At 43.9% G+C, this 6,000-nt stretch overlaps 1 protein-coding gene across 1 annotated transcript in view; it reads left to right on the top strand.

Moving 5' to 3' along the window:
- LOC103265498 (rab GTPase-activating protein 1-like) overlaps positions 1-6,000 on the top strand; it is a gene marked incomplete at its 3' end in the record, with an annotated part of 153,526 nt that continues 147,526 nt past the window's right edge. Inside the window, exon 1 of the mRNA XM_008063156.1 lies at positions 1-44. The remainder of the gene's footprint in view (positions 45-6,000) is intronic.

The raw sequence follows: 6,000 nt of genomic DNA, 5'->3' as shown, positions 1-6,000 counted from the left end.
CCTCGGGAGTTGTTGTTCCGGCTGCGCCCGCGGAGGCTGAGGAGGTGAGGCGAGGGCGGCCTCCTGACGGCCCGACGGCTGCCGCGGCTGCCGGGGGGGCCACCGTCGGGGCTGAGCGGGGGAGGTCGAGGCGGGGCCCCGGGGCGGGGATGCGGGGGCCGCGAGGAGGAGGGCGCGGGCGGGGACAGTGCCTGGCGGCCCGGGGGGCGCCTGCATGACGGGTGGTGGCCCGGCCCCGCTGTGCCCCCCTGACACTGCTGCCTGCGCCGCTGCGCGGTGGCCACGGCCGTGGGTCCAGGCAGCCCCGCGTCCGGGCTCAGGGTCCCGGCGGCCCTCGTCCGGGGGGTGTGCGTGTGTGAGGTATTTCTGCTCCCGCGCAGGCTTCTGCTGGGACCGCGGCTCTCCCGCGTCCTCCCCGGCCTCCGCCCGCACTTTGTTGGGCTCCTGCGTGGGTGCTGTGGCTTCGCGGCGTGGGATGGGCAGCACCCTGGGCATATTCCTACTTGCCAGGAGCGCCCCGCTTCAGAGTTGGCCGCCGGGCCGAGACAACCCCCCCCCGGCCCCCACCCTGGTTGTGGGTGCTCGATGTCCTGATAAGTGAGTCAGTTTCTGACACAGGGCTGGTACTTTGCACCGGTGGCCCACGGTATAGGGCTGGGCAGCGCGTCAGCATGTGGAAGGGGCCGCCGGCTGGGGGTGGCCCGCAGCTTGGCTTCTGATCCTGGGGTGTCCGGGTGCCCGTGTCTTCTCCTGGGGTCCCTCAGGTAGGGTTCTCTACTAGTAGTGTACCAAATTTTAGGCGGCCCCTTGCAGGGTGGATACTGTCACGCAAGTAAACTGAAATGCCAACCTCCTGACACTAATAGTAAGGAGAACTTTTGCTGGCTTGATATAAGCGGAGTTTGGGAACTGATTTCGAGATCTGCATTTTTACTGGAGAGTTTAGGGTTTTTTAATAGTACGTTTAAATGTTCTTGTGCATGGTGGGAAGTAAATAGTTGCTTGTGACATTTCTGAAAACACGGTGTCATAAAAGCCTCTGACTTCTCTTATAGTCGTGTTTATATTTGGTGTCTTCTGCACTACTGTAGAGATGTCAGAAGAAACGGACTTGAAGTTTGCTTGTGGGCAAATTGGAAGGGGATTTTGCCCATGGAAATTGCTGGTTCACAAGCCGCTGGCCCTGAACACTGGCCTGTGATTCATTTTCTCAGTAGAGCGTCCTTTATGCAATTGACAGGAGATTTTAAAGGGGAAAGACTAGATGAACTTTATGTATTTATAATCCCAAATTGTAGTAAATGTTCACTTGCTAGAAAGGTTAGCTAAGACTTTGAGTTAGACTAGTGTCTGTACTAAATCAGTTCAAGATATGCTCCAATATCACATATTTTTATGTCATCTGGGGAGAAGTAGATGAAGTAGGACTGAGCTTATTTGTGAACATAGTATATGGCCTGTGTTGTACTCAGAAAAGCTGGAAACAAGTTACTAAGTCTCAGTACTATTGGCGCAGATAATGAATATACAAACCAACCTAAAAAGACTTGACTGTAAAGTGAAGTCTTGACTGTAAAGTGACCTGACTTATTTGATGGGAATTTCTATATGTTACAGTTGTGATGTTTTGAGAATTTTTGTTTCTTTGATAATTGTCTCATAATTTAGATCATCATCTTTTTTTTTTTTTTACCTTAATAGTTATGACTTTTTTTCTTTGAATGGCACAGTTTTGTTGGGCATATGAAACAGGAGTTTTCATGTTCATCAACTCACCAGTTCTAAACCAGTGACTTTTAAAATGTAATATTTTTATTTGCCTTAACCCAAACTTGAAATTGCTCGGTTACTGTATATTTTTTGAACTCTCAGATGACACAACATTAAGGCTGAAAGTCTTTTTATCCATTCTTTTGGAGTAGTCAGAAGAGGGAATTCTGTTGTGCCAAGTAAAAATAATATGTGTAAGAGAGAGCTAGGTTCTAAGAGTTTGACTCTGAAGAGAGTAGTGGCCAAGTAGCAAACATATAATGGTATATAGCTGGGACTACATTCTCGCCTACCGGACTTTAGTGGTGTGGGGGTGATTGTGACTGAATGGAGTGTGTTTGGAGAATGCACTTGATGCTGGAGAGCTATGGGATTCCCAGGCACAGAGCTGCTTTGCTTGTCTCTCACAAGTTTTAATGAATTGCTACATGTTTGTAGCTCTTACATAAATGGGTCAACCATGGCTTCTGAGGATGACCAGCTCTCCAAGGCTATTTGGGTGCTGGAATTTCAGACACTGCTCAGGGATTTCTAATGGGGATGGTCTAATGAGCATTTACCATGACAGACAGTGGAGGTGTAGAAAGTAGTCTTGAGCCTGAGTTGTTGTAAAACATACTTTTTTTCCCCTTTTTCTTTCTTTTTTTTTGAGTCAGGGTTTCACTTTGGTGCCCAGGCTGGAGTGCAGTAGCACAATTATGGCTCACTGCAGCCTGACCTCCTGGGCTTAAGCAGGCCTCCTGCCTCAGCCTCCTGAGTAGCTGGGACTGCAGGTGTGTGCCACCACACTTGGCTAATTTTTTGATATTTTTGTGGAGATGAAGTCTCACTTTGTTTTCCAGGCTGGTCTTGAACTCCTGACCTCAAGCTATCCTCCTATCTCAGCCTCCCAAATTGTTGTGATTACAGGCGTGAGCCATCATGCTTGGTTTATACTCATTTTTTTTTTTTTTTGAATTGGAGTCTCACTCCATCGCCCAGGCTGGAGTGGAGTGCATACTCATAGCTACCACAGACACAACCTGCTGGGCTCAGGTGATCCTTCCACTTCAGCCTTCCAAGTAGCCAGAACTATAGGTGCGTGCTGCCACACCCAGCTAAATTTTGATTTATTGTAGAGATGAGGTCTCGCCAAGTTGCCTGGGCTGGTCTCGAGCCCCAGGTCTCGGGCAATCCACTTGCCTCGGCCTCCCAAAGTGCTGGTATTACAGGCTGAGCCACCTAACCCGACCTATACTCATTTTTTAGAGTAGAGTTTTAACACTGATGTTATAGAGAAAGACATTGCTTGCCTCCTGGCTTTTTAGAATGGGGAAGAATTTTGACTTTCTAGTTAGTATTTGAACTGGGTGTGTGACTGACTATCAGTGAACCTTAATAGGAAAGAGTTAGTGAATTAAGCAGAACTTGCATCTCAACATTCTCCTTTTTAAACTTTATTTACTTTCATATGGTTGTTATTCCACAGATAGAATGTCATAATTGTTTGTGTATAGCAAGTTTATGGTTAGGCTGACTCTTTTTTTTGTTATCATTTGATTATGTGTGGGGGGGGTAATTTTGGGGGATTTTTCTGGAAAATTTCTAGGCATATATTCAGTTGATTTAGAGTTAGTTTGGGCTAAGATTATTAGTGTTCTTGAAATTCTGGGTCTTCTTGTTTTCTAAACAGCTTTAAAAATAGAAAACATTTTGCCTGTGCTTTTGGGCTAAAAAAAATAAAAAGAAAGAAAACACAGTTCTTTATAAATACTCATGAAAAATCTGGTTACAGGCTGTGTTGTGATAGACATAGTACAGCCAAAAATATATTCAAGAAACTTCTCACTCGGTTTAGTAAGCTTAAATAAGGAGTTAAAAAAAAAAAAAAGACAGTCTTTTTTTTCTTCAATAGAAGCCTGATTTTCCTGGAATATGAAGTCTAAAAACTGTTTGTTGTGTTATTTTTCCCCTTACCTATTCTAAATTCAGCAAGAACTACAAGTCTCTAGTTCATGGCAAGAGCTTCATTCTAGTAGGGGATTCTGAGTAACAGAGGTCCCACTGAGGAACGCAGGCTTGTGCTGGGGAATTTGGGAAACATCAGGCATGAAAAGTTTACTTTTTACTGCACTGACTTTCTGTACTTGGGTTCTCAGTTGGGTGAGGGCATGAGCACATACTATAGATTTCTTTCTCCCTACCCCTCCTGCCCCAGCCCTTTGCTAAGTGAGCCATTGCCACTAGTAGGAATGTGTTGTATCCTTCAGGTGTGTGTAGCTGAACAAAGTCTGAGGTCTGAGAACCTTGGCCCTCGACTGAATGAAGCTCCTTAAACTGATTCCTACTCCCTGTAATTTGCCTTCTGGTGATATCAATAGACATCTGTTACTCTCATTTTTGAAAAGAAATATGAATTATGGTGGGGAAGAGACTAAATATGTAACCAAGAGTAAGATTTAGTGAGTTATGTAGTATGCGTGAAGGAGACTAGGAGATGATTTAGCCAAACATGTATTGAACTCTTGACTGTGTCCCACAATACAGTGAGAAATACATTTATGTCTTGATTCAGCATGCACACACACATGAAGTTGAAAGGAAAGAAGGGGAATTTGGTGAAACAGTACTCATCTTTTCAGGGCTGTGCTGAGTTGGCTTATAATGGCTTGTGGAGCAGTTGTGCATCTCTCTTCCTGTCTAGCTCCCCGTTCAGACACAGCATGTTGGTAACTTGAAACTGGTCATGGTGGGAGTATTTACACCAGGGTCATCAGCAAATGTTTCCCCTTATTCCCATAGTTAGTTAACTGTTACCCATTTATAGCACACCACTGTTTGTAACACACATGAACATACTTCATTCCGCTTTAAAAAAATACTGAATTTTAACGCTCAAATTAATATTACAGCCAGCTAATGGATAACAGCCTATAGTTAAAAACACACACACACACACACCCTCCCCCACACACCTGGTTTGACCTTCTGTCCTAACCTTATACCTGAACATACTAAAAGCCTGAGGTCCAAGGTCATTTGGGAGGTATTATTAGCAAAGCCAGGGCTCTGGAGTTGCTTTTAATGGGCATCTTTCCTTTGCAAACCCCCAGACCATTTGTTTAATTCTATTAGGGTGCTTAGTATGTGCATGGCATTGTGTTAAACAGTTTAAATGGAGGTAAGGCATGGACCTTGACCCTGGGGACTTTATGCTTATGTAGGGGATTAAATATGGAAACAAAGATAATGAAAGGCAGAAAGTAATTACCGATAAAGGTAAGGTACTATAAAAGTTTAGTGAGGAGGGAGAGAATAATTTTAAGGAAAAGAGAAGAGTTGACAATCGAACTATGCTTTGAAGACTGGTTAGGATTTGGACATGTGGAAATAGGACAAGTAGTATGAAGAGAAAGGCCTTTCTGGGTCAGGGACCAAGGCGATCAAAGGCATACAGGCATGGACAGGGAAAAATGAGTAGTGAAAGAGCTAGACAAGAAAGAGTCAGCACCAGATGTTTAAGAGCCTAGAATGCCAGTTTTCCTTTCTGTTTTTCAGCATACCTATCATTTTTGACTCTGGAGTTATCTAGTACTTCTTAACATTAAATAAGCCTTATATGTGGTGCTCCTAGTTAGCATGATCTAGAGAGCACTTAAGTATAGTAAGAGTAAAGATGAAAGGAAAAATGATTAGTGTTAGAGGAACAACCTTGAGTTTATCAATTCTAAAACTGTTGGAAAAGGAAAGTGCTTTCTTGGTAAGGAGATACAGTGTTTTTTGCTTCGTGAAATAACGTCAAATTGGTTGTAGCAGAGCAGGAAGTAGTTTTGCAAGTCTTCTGAGAGGGTCTTCTAAAATGTGATTTCTGAATGACTGGATCTTAATTTTTAGAGTCAGTCTAGTTCAGGCAGAAATTTAGTTTTGTATAGATCCATAGTTGAGCTGAGTATTTTTCAGAATTTAGGGCAGCAAAGCAGGGTATTTCATACCACATCGAGTTATGAGAGATTGCTAGATTCCTCACCTTTTTTGGATTTCGACGTTTATGTGTTTGATAGCCTGTATGACTGAGGATGTTTTGGAGTCCTGGCTGGAGCTTGCCTTGTTCCACTAGGGTGTTGAGTAGCTGGAAACGAAGATAAATGAATTGAGGCACTGATGACAGTGCTCAAACTTTTTTGTCTGCTGATAATTTTACACTTACTGCTTCTAATTAAAATGATGTACAGTTGTTTTGAAGAAGCCTTG

The sequence above is a fragment of the Carlito syrichta genome, unplaced genomic scaffold (genome assembly GCF_000164805.1).
Source record: "Carlito syrichta isolate Samal-C Ts95f unplaced genomic scaffold, Tarsius_syrichta-2.0.1 Scaffold306601, whole genome shotgun sequence".
NCBI lineage: Eukaryota > Metazoa > Chordata > Mammalia > Primates > Tarsiidae > Carlito > Carlito syrichta.
Note: the sequence above shows the minus strand (reverse complement) of the source record. Positions and strands in the feature narration are given on the sequence as shown.